The 17,960-nt window shown below is 34.1% G+C and overlaps 1 protein-coding gene across 1 annotated transcript in view; it reads right to left on the minus strand.

The window, feature by feature from the left end:
- CNTN5 (contactin 5) overlaps nucleotides 1-17,960 on the minus strand; it is a 1,437,259-nt gene that overhangs the window by 1,122,205 nt on the left and 297,094 nt on the right. Inside the window, exon 2 of the mRNA XM_065881340.1 lies at nucleotides 1,122-1,259. The gene's annotated coding sequence lies outside the window, so the exon portion shown is untranslated. The remainder of the gene's footprint in view (nucleotides 1-1,121; nucleotides 1,260-17,960) is intronic.

A 17,960-nucleotide genomic window follows, 5' to 3' on the forward strand; every position in this document is an offset into this window, starting at 1 on the left:
TGACTCTTAGCTCTCTCCCACAGAACTGTTCTAAAAGTCACTTTCCTTCTTTACTCTAATTTTTAAGCCTGAAGAAACTGAAATCATAGAATAGGCTTAGGAAAATACTTGCCAATATTTTGAATCAATTAACTTGAATTAACCTGACAAATTAAACGATAGATCTATCACAGCCTTGAAATTGGGTATGATACTGTCGGTAATTTATAAATAATTAGAAAACAAAGATAAATAATTCTACATCCCAAATGGATTGACCTCCTTGGCTGATTATATAAAAATACATCATAACTATTATAGTTAAGTAGCACACAGTAGATTAAATTGAAATAATTGAATTAATAAATTGAATTAAATTGAATTAATAAATTAAATTGAAATAATTTCAATAAATTGAAATGTTCATGCCCACTTTGTGAATATTAAACATGTTTCTAATCATGTATTCTAAAACATTTTAATGTATTCATTTTATACGACTATTATTTAATTATAAAATGGTCATTTTTATTCAAAATAGGTGTAATTGATATTTAATGATTTTGGTTGTTGTTTTAGTATACAAGAATGTGGAGTTGCTGAGAAAATGGCATACAGGTCACTTTCAAATGGGAGATTTCCTATTAAAGTGGGGATGATTCAACCTCATTCTGTGCAAGACTTCCTGCCTATATAACCTAAGCACTGCCTTCAAACTCAAGCTGTCAAAAAACCCCACAAAATCCATCCACTAGCAGATTATATGTTGGGTGAAGAAGATACGAAACAAGAGGCTATATGAGAATACTGTTTCTCTTATAGTTTTCAGCAATTTAACACAATCTCTATGTACTTGACATGCTCATATCGAACTAAAAATTTTAATAAAGACAAAACTTTTTACTATTTTCACTTTAATATTATTACTAGAATATTTGTATAGTGTTTATGTTTACTAACACAATTAAGGTTTTTTTTTAATTTAAAATAAAGCACTTATTTAGAGTAAACAAAAAATTTGATCTTTAGAATATTGAGCTATTTTTAAGGAGTTCCATAAATGGCACACACAGGCTTTATTTTTCTTTTCCTTTCAATATTCTTTTCATTTCAAAGTTATATTAATAAAAGATGAACTGTACCTTCTGTCTGAAAACAGGGCCCAGATTATAAACTTCAAAAAAGAACTGGTTCTGTAAAGATATCTTTTTGCCGTAGTCATGCAAAAATGATGCTTAGTAGATCTTGAATGACACTGAATGGCAATCCTTTAAGGTCACCTGTTAAGAAAATACATCTGCTATTATGGTTACAAATAATTTTTCCTTCAAATTTCCATTGTTTGAATTAAATCCAATTTTCTTATTAAATATCTTATGTAATTTCTTTATTTATACAGAAAATTACTATGCTATTTACCAATATCAACATGTATTTATAATACTTCTAATTAAATATAGAGTTGTTACATTATCAGATTTAATTTTTCCTTTGTAATTTATATTTGCTAGTAAACACAAAAGCATATCACAAGCTAAATTTTCATGTATTTCAAAAGCTTAAAACATTTAACACAACATTCAGATAGAAAATCATAAGGAAGAATTGAATTTAAACTGTATGTAAGACCTGATGGACTTACAGATATTTACAGAACATTTCATCCAACAGCAGCAGAATACACTTTTTTCTCATTAACACATGGAACACAAGTATTTATCATAAATATTGTTGAATTTGTCAAATGCTTTTTTCTTCAGTTATTCAGATGCTTATATGGTTTTTATTCTTTATTCTGTTAATGTTGTTCAACATCTGCAAATCAATCAATGTGATACACTACATCTCTTTATGATAAACACTCTCAACAAACTGGGCATAGAGGGAGTCTATATCAACATAATGAAAGTCATACATGACACACCCACAGCTAACACTATACTAAACAATGAAAAGATGAAACCTTTCCCTCTAAGATAAGGAATAAGACAAGGATGCCCATTCTTACCACATTTATTCAACATAGTACTGGAAGTTCTAGCCTGAGTCATTAGGCAAAGAAAAAAGAAATAAAATGCATCTAAATCAAAAAGGAAGAAGTAAAAACATCTCTATTTGTAGATGACATGATATTATACATAGAAAAACCTAAAGACTCAAAAAAGAAAATTAGAACTAATGAACAAATTCAGTAAATTTGAAGGATACAAACTCAAAATGCAAAACTCATTTGTATTTCTATACACTAGTAACAAACTATCAAAAGAGAAATTTAAAAAATAATCTGTTTAAATTGCATCAAAAAGAATAAAGTACATAGGAATAAATTTAACCAACGTGGTAAATGACCTGTATACTGAAAACTATAAAATATTGATGGAAGAAACTGAAGGAGATACAAAATAAAGAAAGATATTCTGTGCTAATGTATTGGAAAAATTGTTATGGTTAAAATGTCCACATTACTCAAAGAGATCTAAAAATTCAGTGTAATCCCTATCAAAATTCCAGTGGCATTTTTCACAGAAATAGAAAAAAAATCTTAAAATTTGTATAGAACCACGAAAACCCTGAATAGCCAAAGCAATCTTGAAAAGGAAGAATGAAATTGGAGGCCTCCCACTTACTGATTTCACACTGTATTACAAAGCTATAGTAATCAACACAGTATGGTGCTGGCATAAACACAGACACACAGATCCATGGAACAGAATAGATAGCTCAAAAATAAACCCATGTTCATATGGTCAATTAATTTATGAGAAAGGAGCCAAGAATATGTATATGGGGAAAAGACAATTTCTTTAATAAAAGGTACTGGGGAAAGTGGACAACCACATGTAAAAGAATGAAACTAGACCCCTGTCTCACACCATACACAAAAATCAACTCAAAGTGGATTGAATACATCAATATGAGACCTGAAACCACAAAGCTACCAGAAAAAAACACATGGGGTAAGCCCCTTGGCACTGATCTTGGCAATTATTTTTTGGATTTGACACCAAAAGTGAAGATAACAAAAGCAAAAATAAATAGGTGAGACTATACCAAACTAAAAAGCTTCTGCACAGCAAACGAAAAAAATCAACAAAATGAAAAAGCATCATATGGAATGGGAGAAAATATTTGCAAATCATTTGTCTGATAAGGAGTTAATGTTCAAAATATACACGGAACTCATACAAATCAACAGCAAAACCAAATAAACAAACAAAAATAGAGAATCCAGAGGAGGACCTTCAAGATGGCAGAGGATTAAGACATAGAGATCAACTTCTTCCCCACAAATACATCAAAGATACATCTACATGTGGAACAGCTGCTACAGAACACCTACTGAATGCTGGCAGAAGACCTCAGACTTCCCAAAAGGCAAGAAATTCCCCACATACCTTGGTAAGGTAAAAGAAAAAACAGAGACAAAAGAATAGGGAGGGGACCTGCACCTCAGGGAGCTTGAAGGAGGAAAAGTTTCCACACACTAGGAAGCCCCTTCACTGGCAGAGACAGGGGATAGGTGGGGGGAAGCTTCAGAGCCACAAAGGAGAGCTCAGCAACAGGTTCAGAGGGCAAAGCAGAGAGATTTCCATACAGAGGATCAGTGCTGACTAGCACTCATCAGCCTGAAAGCCTTGTCTGCTCACACACCGGGGAGGGTAGGGGCTGCGAGCTGAGGCTTCGGTTTCAGAGGTCAGATCCCAGGGAGAGGACTGGGTTTGGCTGCATGAACACAGCCTGAAGAGGGCTAGTGTGCCACAGCTAAATGGTAGGGAGTCCAGGGAAAAGTATGGAACTGCCTAAAAGTCAAGAAACCATTGTTTTGGGGTGTACAAGGAGAGGAGATTCAGAGAACCACCTAAACAAGCTCTAGAGATGTTCATGAGCCACAGCTATCAGTGCGGAACAGAGATGGGCATGAAACGCTAATTCTGCTGTTGCAGCCACCAAGAATCCTGGGTGCAAGCACAGGTTACTATCCAAATGTCCCCTCCGGGAAGGTCTGTGCAGCCCACCACTGCCAGGGTCCCATGATTCAGGGACAACTTCCCTGGAAGAACACATGGCATGCCTCAGGCTGTTGTAACATCATGCTGGCCACTGCCGCCACAGGCTCGCCCCACATTCCGTACGCCTCCCTACCTCCAGCCACAGTGAGCCAGATCCCCCTAATTAGCTGCTCCTTTAACCCCTCCTTTAACAGCCTCCTGTCTGGGTGAAGAACAGATGTCAGAGGGTGACCTACATGCAGAGGCAGGGCTAAATCCAAAGCTGAACCACAGAACCTGTGTGAACAAAGAAGAGGGAAAGGGAAATTTATCCCTTTCCAGGAGTGGTGGATTAAATCTGCACAATCAACTTCATGTACCCTGCATCTGTGGAATACTTAAATAGACAACCAATCACCCTAAAATTGAGGTGGTGGACTTTGGGGGAAACTGTAGACTGAGGATTTGCTATATGCGACTGATGAGTTTCAGATTTTTATGCTTATCTTAGTTTAGTTTTTAGCACTTGTTATCACTGGTGGATTCATTTATTGGTTTGGCTGCTCTCTTCTTTTTTTTTTTCTATTACTTTTTAATTTTTTTTATTTCCATAATTAAAAAAAAATATTTCAATAACTTTACTTACTTGTTTCTTTTTCTTCTTTTTTTCTGCCTTTTCTTCTGAGCCATGGGGCTGACAGGGTCTTGGTGCTCCAGCCAGCTGTCAGGCCTGAGCCTCTGAGGTGGGACAGTCAAGTTCAAGACATTGGACCACCAGAGACCTCCCGGCCCCACATAATATCAATTGGTGAGAACTCTCCCAGAAATCTCCATCTCAACACTAAGACCCAGCTCCATGCAATGACCAGCAAGCTCCAGTGCTGAACACCCCATGCCAAACAAGTAGCAAGACAGGAACACAACCCCACTCATTAGCAGAGAGGCTGCCTAAAATCATAATAAGTTCACAGACACCTGAAAACAAACCACCAGATGTGGTCCTGCCCACAAAAAAGAGAAGATCCAGCCTCACCCACCAGAACACAGGCACCAATCACCTCCAGTTGGAAGTCTACATAACCCACTGAACCAACCTTACCCACTGGGGGCAGATATCAAAAACAATGGGAACTAGGAACTTGCAGCCTGTGAAAAAGGAGACCACAAACACAGTAAGTTAAGCAAAATGAGAAGACACAGAAACATGCAGCAGATGAAGGAGCAAGGTAAAAGCCCTCCAGACCAAATGAAGAGGAAATAGGTAGTCTACCTGAAAAAGAATTCAGAGTAATTATAGTAAAGATGATTTAAATCTTGGAAATAGAATGGAGAGACTAAAAGAAATGTATAACAAGGACCTAGAAGAACTAAAGAGCAAACAAACTATGATGAACAACACAATAAATGAAAGTAAAAATTCTCTAGAAGGAATCAATACCAGAATAACTGAGGCAGAAGAACGAATAAGTGGCATGGAAGATAAAATAGTGGAAATAACTACCATAGAGCAAAATAAAGAAAAAAGAATGAAAAGAATTGAGGACAGAGGCAGAGACCTCTGGGACAATATTAAATGCACCAACATTCAAATTGCAGAGGTCCCAGAAGAAGGAGAGAAAAAGAAAGGGACTGAGAAAATATTTGAAGAGATTATAGTTGAAAACATCCCTAATATCGGAAAGGAAATAGTCAATCAAGTCCAGGAATCACAGAGAGTCCCATACAAGATAAATCCAAGGAGAAATATTCCAAGACACATATTAATCAAACTATTAAAAATTAAATACGAAGAAAAAATATTGAAAGCAGCAAGGGAAAAGCAACAAATATACAAGGGAATCCCCATAAGGTTAACAGCTGATTTTTCAACAGAAACTCTGCAAGCCAGAAAAGAGTGGCAGCATGTATTTAAAGTGATGAAAGGTAAAAACTTACAACAAAGATTACTCTACCAGCAAGGATCTCATTCAGATTCAACTAAGAAATTAAAATCTTTACAGACAAGCAAAAGCTAAGAGAATTCAGCACCACCAAGCCAGCTTTACAACAAATGCTAAAGGAACTTCTCTAGGCAGGAAACACAAGAGAAGGAAAAGACCTACAATACCAAACCCCAAACAATTAAGAAAATGGTAATAGGAACATTCATATTGATAATTACCTTAAATGTAAATGGATTAAATGCTCCAACCAAAAGACATAGACTGACTGAATGGATACAATAAAAAGACCATATATATGTTATCTACAAGAGACCTACTTCAGACGTAGAGACACAAACAGACTGAAAGTGAGGGGGTGGAAAAAGATATTCCATGCAAATTGAAATCAAAAGAAAGCTGGAGGAGCAATTCTCATATTAGAAAAATTAGACTTTAAAATAAAGACTAACACAAGACACACAGAAGGACACTATATAATGATCAAGGGATCAATCCAAGAAGAAGATATAACAATTGTAAATATTTATGCACCCAATATAGGGGCACCACAATACATAAGGCAAATGGTAACAGCCATAAAAGGGGAAATCGACAGTAACACAATAATAATAGGGGACTTTAACACCCCACTGCACCAATGGACAGATCAACCAAAATGAAAATAAATAAGGAAACACAAGCTTTAAATGACACATTACACAAGATGGACTTAACTGATATTTATAGATCATCCCATCCAAAACAACAGAATACACTTTCTTCTCGAGTGCTCATGGAACATTCTCCAGGATAGATTATATCTTGGGTCACAAATAAAGCCTTGGTAAATCTAAGAAAAGTGAAATTGTATCAAGTATCTTGTATCTTTTTCCGACCACAACACTATGAGACTAGATACAATTGCAGGAAAAAAAAAATAACTGTAGAAAATACAAACAAATGGAGGCTAAACAATACACTACTAAATAACTAAGAAATCACTGAAGAAATCAATGAGGAAGTAAAAAAAAATACCTAGAAACGAATAACATTGAACACACAATGACCCAAAACCTATGGGATGCAGCAAAAGCAGGACTAAGAGGGAAGTTTATAGCAATACAATCCTACCTCAAGAAACAAGAAAAATGTCAAATAAACAACCCAAACTTACACAAAAAGCAATTAGAGAAAGAAGAACCAAAAAATGCCCTAAGTTAGCAGACATAAAGAAATCATAAAGATCAGATCAGAAATAAATGAAAAAGAAATGAAGGAAACTACAGCAAAGATCAATAAATCTAAAAGGTGGTTCTTAAGGAAGATAAAAAAATTGAGAAAGCATTAGACAGACTCATCAAAAAAAAAGGGAGAAGACTAAAATCCACAGAATTAGAAATGAAAAAGGAGAAGTAACAACTGACACTGCAGAAATACAAAATATCATGAGAGATTACTACAAGCAACTCTATGCCAATAAAATGGACAACCTGGAAGAAATGGACAAATTCTTAGAAAGGTATAACCTTCCAAGACTGAACCAGGAGGAAATAGAAAATATAAACAGAACAATCACAAGCACTGGAGTTGAAACTGTGATTAAAAATCCTCCAATAAACAAAAGCTCAGGAACAGATGGCTTAACAGGTGATTTCTATCAAACATTTAGAGAAGAGCTAACACCCATCCTTCTCAAACTCTTCCAAAATATAGCAGAGGGAGGAACACTCCCAAAGTCATTCTATGAGGCCACCATCACCCTAATATCAAAACCGGACAAAGATGTCACCAAGCAAGAAAACTACAGGCCAATATTACTGATGAATACAGATGCAAAAATCCTCAACAAAATACTAGCAAACAGAATTAAACAGCACATTAAAAGGATCTTACAGCATGATCAAGTGGGGTTTATCTCAGGAATGCAAGGATTCTTCAATATACACAAATCAATCAATGTGATACACCATATTAACAAATTGAAGGATAAAAACCATATGATCATCTCAATAGATGCAGAAAAAGCTTTCAACAAAATTCAACACCCATCAATGATAAAACCCTCCAGAAACTAGTCATAGAGGGAACTTTCCTCAACATAATAAAGGTCATAAATGACAAACCCACAGCCACATCATCCTCAATTGTGAAAAACTGAAAGCATTTCCACTAAGATCAGGAACAAGACAAGGTTGTCTACTCTCATCACTATTATTCAACATTGTTTCGGAAGTTTTAGCCACAGCAATCAGAGAAGAAAAAGAACTAAAAGGAATCAAAATTGGAAAAGAAGAAGTAAAGCTGTCACTGTAAGCAGATGACATGATAATATACATACAGAATCCTAAAGATGCTACCAGAAAACTACTAGAGCTAATCAATGAATTGGGTAAAGTAGCAGGATAAAAAATTAATGCACAGAAATCCTTGCATTCCTATACACTAATGATGAAAAATCTGAAAGAGAAATTAAGGAAACACTCCCATTTACCATTGCAACAAAAAGAATAAAAACCCTAGGAATAAACCTACCTAAGGAAACGAAACTCTTTATGTGGAAAATTATAAGACACTGGTGAAAGAAATTAAAGATGATAATTTCTATCAAACAAACAAACAGGTGGAGAGATATACCATGTTCTTGGATAGGAAGAATCAACATTGTGAAAATGACTATACTACCCTTAGCAATCTATAGATTCAGTGAAATCCTTATCAAACTACCAGTGGCATTTTTCACAGAACTAGGACTAAAAATTTCACAGTTTGTATGGAAACACTAAAGACTCCGAATAGCCAAAGCAATCTTGAGAAAGAAATATGGAGCTGGAGGAATCAGGCTCCCTGACTTCAGAATATACTACAAAGCTACAGTAATCAAGGCAGTATGGTACTGGCATAAAAACAGAAATATAGATCAATGAAACAGGATAGAAAACCCAGAGATAAACCCACACACACATGGTCACCTTATTTCTGATAATAGTGGCAAGAATATTCAATGGAGAAAAGGCAGCCTCTTCAATAAATGGTGCTGGGAAAACTTGGGCAGCTATATGAAAAAGAATGAAATTAGAACAGTCTCTAATACCGTATAGAAAAATAAACTCAAAATGGATTAAGGACCTAAATGTAAGGCCAGACACTATAAAACTCTTAATGGAAAATACAGGCAGAACTCTTTATGACATAAATCACAGCAAGATCCTTTTTGACCCACCTCTTAGAGAAATGGAAATAAAAAGAAAAATAAACAAATGGGACCTAGTGAAACTTAAAAGCTTTTGCACAGCAAAGGAAACCATACACAAGATGAAAAGGCAACCCTCAGAATGGGAGAAAATATTTGCAAATGAAGCAACTGACAAAAGATTAATCTCCAAAATATACAAGCAGCTCAATATCAAAAAACAAACAACCTAATCCAAAAATAGGCAGAAGACTTAAATAGGCATTTCTCCAAAGAAGATATACAGATTGCCAACAAACACATGAAAGGATGCTCAACATCACTAATCATCAGAGAACTGCAAATCAAAACTACAATGAGGTATCACCTCACACCATTCAGAATGGCCATCATTAAATAATCTAGAAACAATAAATGCTGGAGAGTGTGTGGAGAAAAGGGAACCCTCCTACACTGTTGGTGGGAATGTAGATTGATACAGCCACTATGGAGAACAGTGTGGAGGTTTAAAAATCTAAATATAGAACTACCATATGACCCAGCCATCATACTACTGGTCATATACTGAGAAAACCAAAACTCAAAAAGAGTCATGTACCACAATGTTCATTGCAGCACTATTTACAATAGCCAGGACGTGGAAGCAACCTAAGTGTCCCATGACAGAAGAATGGATAAGGAAGATGTGGCACATATATACAATGTAATATTACTCAGCCATAAAAAGAAATGAAATTGAGTTATTTGTATTGAGGTGGACGGACCTAGTATCTGCCTTACAGAGTGAAGTAAGTCAGAAAGAGAAAAACAAATACTGTATGCTAGCACATATATATGGAATTTAAAAGAAAAAAAAAAGGTTCTGAAGAAGCTAGGGGGAGGACAGGAATAAAGACGTAGATGTAGAGAATGGACTTGAGGACACAGGGAGGGAGAAGGGTAAGCTGGGACGAAGAGTGTGGCAATGACATATATATACAACCAAATGTAAAATAGATTCATAGTGGGCAGCAGCCACATAACACAAGGATATAAGCTCGTGCTTTGTGACCACCTAGAGCAGTGGGATAGGGAGGGTGGGAGGGAGATGCAAGAGGGAGATGATATGAGGATATAAGTATACATATACCCGATTCACTTTTTTATACAGCAGAAACTAACACAACAATGTAAAGCAATTATTATCCAATAAATATGTTTAAAAAATAGAGAATCCAGTTTAAAATGGGCATAGAAACTGAATGAACAGTTTTCCTAAGTAGACAAAAAAATTATCAAAAGTTACATAAAAAAGTGCTCAACATCACTAATCATCAGGCGAACACAAATCAAATCCAAAATGAGATATCACCTCATATTTTAGAGTGGCTATCATGGAGACAAGTGATAACAAGTGCAGGCAAGGATGTGGAGAAAAGGAAATAAAGCTATCATATATTCCAGCAACCCCACTATGCATATATATCCTACAGAAATAAAAATGGGATATTGAAGACATATCTTCATTCCCAAGTTTACTGCAGCATTATTCACAATAGCCAAATAATAAAAACAACCTAAGTTTCTCTGAAGGAATGAATGGATAAAGAAGATGTAGCATATATACATATGATGAAATACTGTTCAGCTATAAGAAAGACGGAAATCTTGTCATTTTCAACAACATGGATGGACCTTGAGAATACTTTGCTAAGTGAAATAGCCAGACAAGGAGAGACAAATAATGCATGATATCATTTATATGTGGAATCTAAAACAAAAAAAAAGAAAAGAAAAGAAAGGTCAAGTCATAGAAACAGAGTCTGATGTGGGCTAGAGGATGAAGGAATTAGGGAGTGATTTATTAATGGATACACACTTTCAGCTATAAGAAGAAAAAGTCTGAGTATCTAATGTAAACATGGTGAATAGAGTTTATCACACTATAGTGTGTAATTGAAAATTGCTAAGAGAACAGAGCTTAAATGTTCTTAACAGCAACAACAAAAAGATAAATGTGTGAGTTGGAATATCTGTTAATAAGTAGATTGGAGGAATCATTTCACAATATATACAGGCATCAAATCATCCCAATGTACACTTTAAATATCATTTAATATATGAAATTTAATAAATGACATTTATATGTCATTTATACCTCAATGAAACTGAAGTAAAAATTAACACATTAACTTATTCTTATATTTCACTTTTTAAAATTTTTTTATAATACTTCTGTCGTATTTTTAGCATTCACATTATATTTTTGTTTTCCATTTATTTAAGGGATTTACAATAGGTATCTCTTCTTAAAAACTTGTGACTTTCATTTTTAAACATGTTTGAAAATTATTGAAGTGTATGTAGTTGCTGACTTATAGGTAACTTACATGTGTGAGACCATCTCTATTTTTTTTTACTTATAATGAAGTTCACTGTTTGAAAGAAATTCTCCATTCAATAAAATGGGTATTTTTCTAAAATTTGCTCTTGATAGATTTGTGAATGTACCAGCATCAAAACCAGAGCATAGCTGCCCATACAAACAATATGTCTTATCTCAAATAAGTAAACTGTGTTGTAAATTTTGAAGCATTAGATTAATAACTTCAGAGTGACTGAGGCCATTAACTGAGAGTCCATGTTGAGACATTACCAAGAGTCAAGGGAAAACTAAGGTGCACATTTGATGATCGGGTTGAGAAGAAGTATTTCAATTGCTTGTAGTCTTCACCACTAAAGATTACTGATCTTTATGAGTCTTACCTATATTAGTCAGAACCATAGGAGATTGACATTTATATTAGACAAATACAGTGGAACATAAGTAATTTCATGTGGCCCAAACCAAAGATTTTCTCTAATCCTGGTTTGCATTTCTCATATCAGGTCCAAATTCTAACTATCACTGTAGTAGACAAGTCACTTTTTCTGGTTAAACAGAAGGCTAATCTTACTTTTGCAGCGCATACTCCAAGTATAACACTATTCCAGGGCTTCCCCGGTGGCACAGTGGTTAAGAATTCACCTGCCAATGCAGGGGACACGGGTTCGAGCCCTGGTCCGGGAAGATCCCACATGCCGCGGCATAACTAAGCCCGTGCACCACAACTACTGAGCCTGCGCTCTAGAGCCCGCGAGCCACAACTACTGAAGCCTGCATGACTAGAGCCTGTGCTCTGCAACAAGAGAAGCCACCGCAATGAGAAGCCCACGCACCGCAACGAAGAGTAGCCCGTACTTGCCTCAACTAGAGAAAGCCCATGTGCAGCAACAAAGACCCAACTCAGCCAAAAATAAATAAATAAATATTTTATATATATATATATATATATATATATATATATATATATATATATATATATATATATATATATAAACTATTCCAGAAAACAGATAATGTATTCTAAGGTCACTTCAAAAGAAACCCAATTGCGTTCTTAACAAGTAAAACTGTTGTATTTTTTGGTGAGGAATTATGAGGAGAAGGTTACACATTTCTTTTATTTCCTTCTTTTATCTCTCCCCTTGTCTCTATCCCTCCATTCCTTCCTTTTTTCTTTCTTCATTCTCTCTTCTTTCCTCTTTTCTTACTTTTCTTTCTCTTCCTAACACTGTGAAAATTATACATTTCTACTCTGTACCTTAGAACCCCCAATTTTTTTTTAAAGACAGGCATGATTTCTTTTCCCCTGAAGTTATAAACTTTGGCAGAGAGATAGTTACCTAAGTAACCAGCAAAAGCTTATTTAAGAACTTGAAGAATTATGTTTCTTTCAGCTTGGACTTTCATTAAGAAGAATTCTTTGGAATTCAGAATTCCATGTTCCCGTTATTGTCATTACCTTTTAAAGATGACATGGTACATCTTTTTTTTTTTTTTTTTTTTACTTATGGAAATATTGAGAAAATTAAATGAAGTAATGCTCATTAAATGCTTACCAACATGCCTGACATATATCGAGCATTTAATATATAATACTAATTATTATTATTTTCTCACCTTAATTATGAGTTAATACAGCAAGAAAGAAATAATAATGAATGGTAGTGTTGTTGTGTTTTCAAATTCCCTCTTCAAGTTTGTTTCTCAGAAGCAAAACCTTTCAGTCTAGTGTCTGAAATAAGCTCATGCCTGTCTTTAAGACAATATGTTTTGATACAGAAACTACTCCATTTGGAGTCAAAGTAAGATTTCCTTAGGCATTAGCCACTAACTTACTCTTAGATCATAAGTAAGTAATTCAGCATTTCTGAGAAAATGCCTTAGAATGGGGATAATGGTGTCAGATCCTCTGTCTACTTGAAGAATTATAATAAATGTCTCAAGAAATGATAGATGAGAAACTTCTTTCTAATCTCAGTTTTACATGTTAGTTGTTATGTCTGTCTCAAATTGGACTTTATGAAAGGTTATAATTTTGCCAACCCATCTTTTCCTCACCACTTCTTTTAAAAGTAGATCAAAGTTCATCCAGAAGTCCTAGGTGACTTACTCAAAAAGGAGGTGACTTGTCTCATTATTCATAACCTTGCTTCACTTACTCTTATGTGGTTCTGCTGTGATTTTTTTAGATCTAACATGAATTTTACTTTGCACAAGGAAAAGAGTAAGTCCTTATAACCAGCCTAAAATTGTACAGTTGCTTGATATTTTCATTTTCTCTTCTACATTTCTAAATTCCTCTATTTCAAATTATTTCCAATTCATATATCTTCTTTATATATATATATATATATATATATATATATATTTTTTTTTTTTTTTTCTCTTTTCTCTCCTTTATCAGACTGGAAAAAATTTAGTCTTTTTGCAAGATAATTGCCTTTAATAGAATCCACTGTTAGTTTTCTACTTCAAATGTGTCAATGAGTAGGAAAACAAACAAAAAAATAACCTTAAAAAAACTCACAGCTAAGGCTTAAATTGACATTTAATCTTTATTAACAACATGTTAACTTCAAGATAGTATCCAGCACAGTTCTATGTTTCAAATGACCTTCCTACCCTCATTCACCTAAAGAACTTCCATTCATATTAAAATTTCTGTTCAGGCTGGATGTCCTCTTAAGTTTTCCTTACAACTCCAGACAGATCTAATTATGTTGTGTTCTTACTGTTGTGGAACTTATTACTTCTCTTATTAGAAGTATTGCCATACATTGATGTATCTGTTTATTTTCCCCACTTCTAGAGTTCTTCATATATCCTTAAGTCTTCTAACCTAAAGTGAGAACTCTCTTAATGAAACTTATTTTTACGCCAAAATATACACACAGACGACTGAATTTAACTTGGTTGCAACTTAGTTAATGCTTGTTTTCATAAGGTATACTCAATTCAAAAACAAAGAAAATCGTATTAAAGAAATGCATAAGTGTCAGAATTCTCAGAAACATAGCAGTTAACAAAGAAACAAGTCTGACAGGTCGGGGATGATTATAGGCAACAACAGAACATTCCTATTTTCATCATCCCACTCTTCCAGGCTCTTTCAACTCTCCTTTGAAATGACCTCCTTTAGACATGAGATACTCAGTCAACACTCTTTTTTGTCACAAGTTAGTCTTTCTACTGAAACTATTAAATCAGGTGCCAAAAAAATGCTAAATTTTGAAGGTATAATACTTCCTCATATTTCAATGAAACAAAACTGTCAATAATTATGCCATGCAAGGAACAAGACAAGGATGCCCACTCTCACAACCATTATTCAGCATAGTGTTGGAAGTTCTAGCAACAGCAGTCATACAAGAAAAGGGGAAAAAAAGAATACAAATTGGAAAGAAAGAAGTAAAACTGCCATTGTTGGCAGATGACATAATACTATACATAGAAAATCCTAAAGGTACCATTAAAAACTACTGGAATTCATCAATAAATTTGGTAGTTGCAGGATACAAAATTAATATACATAAATAGTATATTTATATATATAGTGCTTATATACACTAACAATAAACTATCAGAAAGATACATTAAGAAAACAATTCCATTCACAGTCACATCAAAGAAATAAAATGCCTAGGAATAAATCTACTGAAGAGGTAGAAGACCTGTACTCAGAAAACTATAAGACATCAATGAAAGAAACTGAAGATGATACAGACAGATGGAAAGAGATACCATGTTCATGGATTGGAAAAAATAATATTGTTAAAATGATCATACTACTCAAGGCAATCTACAGATTCATTGCAATTCCTGTAAAAACACAAACAGCATTCTTCACAGAATTAGAACAAATAATCCTAAAATTTGTATGGAAATACAAAAGATCCTGACTAAATAAAACAATCCTGAGAAATAAGGACAAAGCTGGAGGTATCAAACACCTTGATTTCAAACTATACTACAAAGCTACAGTAATCAAAAGAGTATAGTACTGGCACAAAAACAGACACATAGACCAATGGAAAAGAATAGCAAGCCAAGAAAAGAACCCACACTTATATGGGCAATTAATATACAAGAAAGGGGCATGACTATACAATGGGGAAAAGACAGCCTCTTCAATAAACAGTGTTGGAAAATTGGACACCTACCAGCAAACAAATGAAAATGGACTACTCTTTCACATTATGCACACAAAAACATTGAAAATGGATTAGACTTAACTGTAAGACCTGAAACCATAAAACTTCTAGAAGAAAACATATACTATAAGCTCTATGGCATAGGTTTTAATAATAATGTTTTGGATATGTCTCCTCAGACAAGGGAAACAAAAGCAAAAATAAGCAAGTGGGACTACCTCAATCTAAAAAGCATTTGCATAATGAAGGAAGCTATCAACAAAACTAATAGGCCACCTAACGAATGGGAGAAGATATTGGCAAATAATATATCCAATAAGAGGTTAATATCCAAAATTTACACAGAACTCATACAACTCAGCATCAAAAAAGCAAACAACCTGATCAAAAAGTGGGCAAAGAATCTGAATAGACATTTTTCCCAAGAAGATGCAGATGGCCAACAGGCACACGAAAAGATGCTCAACATCACTAGTCATCAGGGAAATGAAAATCAAAACCACAATGAGATATCACCTCAAACCTATCAGAATTGCTATTATCAAAAAAGACAACCAAAAACAAGCTTTGGTAAGAATGTGAGTAAAGGGAACTGTTGGTGGGAATGTAACTTGGTAAAATGACTATAGAAAAGAGTGTGGATGTTCCTCAAAAAATTAAAAATAGAACTACCATATGACCAGCAATTCCACTTCTTGGTATTTATCCAAAGAAAACAAAAGCATTGTTCATTGTAGATTTATTTATATTAGCCCAGATATGAAAGCAACCTAAGTGTCCATCAACAGAGGAATATATAGAGAAGATATGATATATATCTATATCTATATCTATCTATCTATCTATGTATGTATAATATATATATATACCCACAATGGATTATTTTTCAGCCACAAAAAATTAACTCTTGCCATTTGAGAAAACATGGATAGACCTAGAGTTATGATGCTAAGTAAAATAAGTCAGACAGATAAAGACAAATTCTATATGATTTTGCTTATATGTGGAAACAAAACAAATGAACAAACATAACAATACAGAAACAGAGTTATAGACACAGAGAACAAACAAGTGGTTGCCAGAGAAAGTAATAGGTGAGGGAGATCAAGAGGTACAAACTTCCAGTTACAAAATAAATGAGTCAAGGGGATGAAATGTACAGTGTGGGGAATATAGTAACTCTGTAATATTTTTGTATGGTGACATATTGTAACTAGACTTATTGTGGTGATAACTTGAAATATGTAGAAATATCTAATCACTATGATTTGTAACAGGAACTAACATAGTGCTTTAGGTCAATTTCAAAAGCAAACAAACAAGCAAACAGAAAAAAAGATCAGATTTATGGTTACCAGAGGCAGGGGGTAGGGGGAGGAGAAATTGAATGAAGGTGGTCAAAAGGTACAAACTTCCAATTATAAGATAAATAAGTATTAGGGATATAATGTACAATATGATAAATACAATTAACACTGCTGTATGTTATATATGAAAGTTGTTAAGAGAATAAATCTTGAGCATTCTCATCACAAGGAAACTTTAAAAAAACATATTTTCTTACTTTTTAATCTATATGAGATGATAAATGTTCACTAAACTTAATGGGATAATCATTTCATGAAGTATTGTAAGTCAAATAATTATGCTGTACATCTTAAGCTTATACAGTGTTGTAGGTCAATTTTATCTCAATAAAACTGGAAGAAAAAATAATAATGACATTCATTAATAATTTATACCATATTTGAAAGAGAAGAAAAATAACTACATTTAGCATGTTTGTTCTAATTGAATAAATATTTATTTTTCTAATTGTTAATTTGTAAATGTATTGATTTTTCTTCAAATATTGTAGTCACTGAGAGCAAAGAATAAAAATATTGAATCTTTACACAATTTGTTAGGTTCTATTAATAATTTTGTGAAAACAAAGAGAGGCTTGGAGTGATTCCAGCAGTGTACTAGAGGCAACTCACTTGCAATAGCCAATTGGTAAATATTCAGAAAGTTTTCAAGCTACCATTAACATTTAATTCAGCCAGTATTGGAATATTTAAACCCAGTATCAGTGAACACTATAAATTAGGGTTTTTAAAATTACGCATTCGGTTTGGTTTACCAGAACACCACTGTTAATCACCAACTCAAAGTGGGAAATCAGAGCACCTCTTAATTAGCATGTAAAGATTATCATCTCTTAGAGGTAGAGGGCAAGAGATTTGAGGCTGAGGCCATGAATTAATTATAAAAGTAGGTGAGCTCCAGAAAGGTGAATTCTCAAACCTAACAAGTCTGTCACCTCAGTGTCAGAGCCTTGATTGGAAAGGAGTGAGATGTTGATATTCATAATAGGGACATCTG

This window comes from Phocoena phocoena, chromosome 8 (assembly GCF_963924675.1).
Source record: "Phocoena phocoena chromosome 8, mPhoPho1.1, whole genome shotgun sequence".
NCBI lineage: Eukaryota > Metazoa > Chordata > Mammalia > Artiodactyla > Phocoenidae > Phocoena > Phocoena phocoena.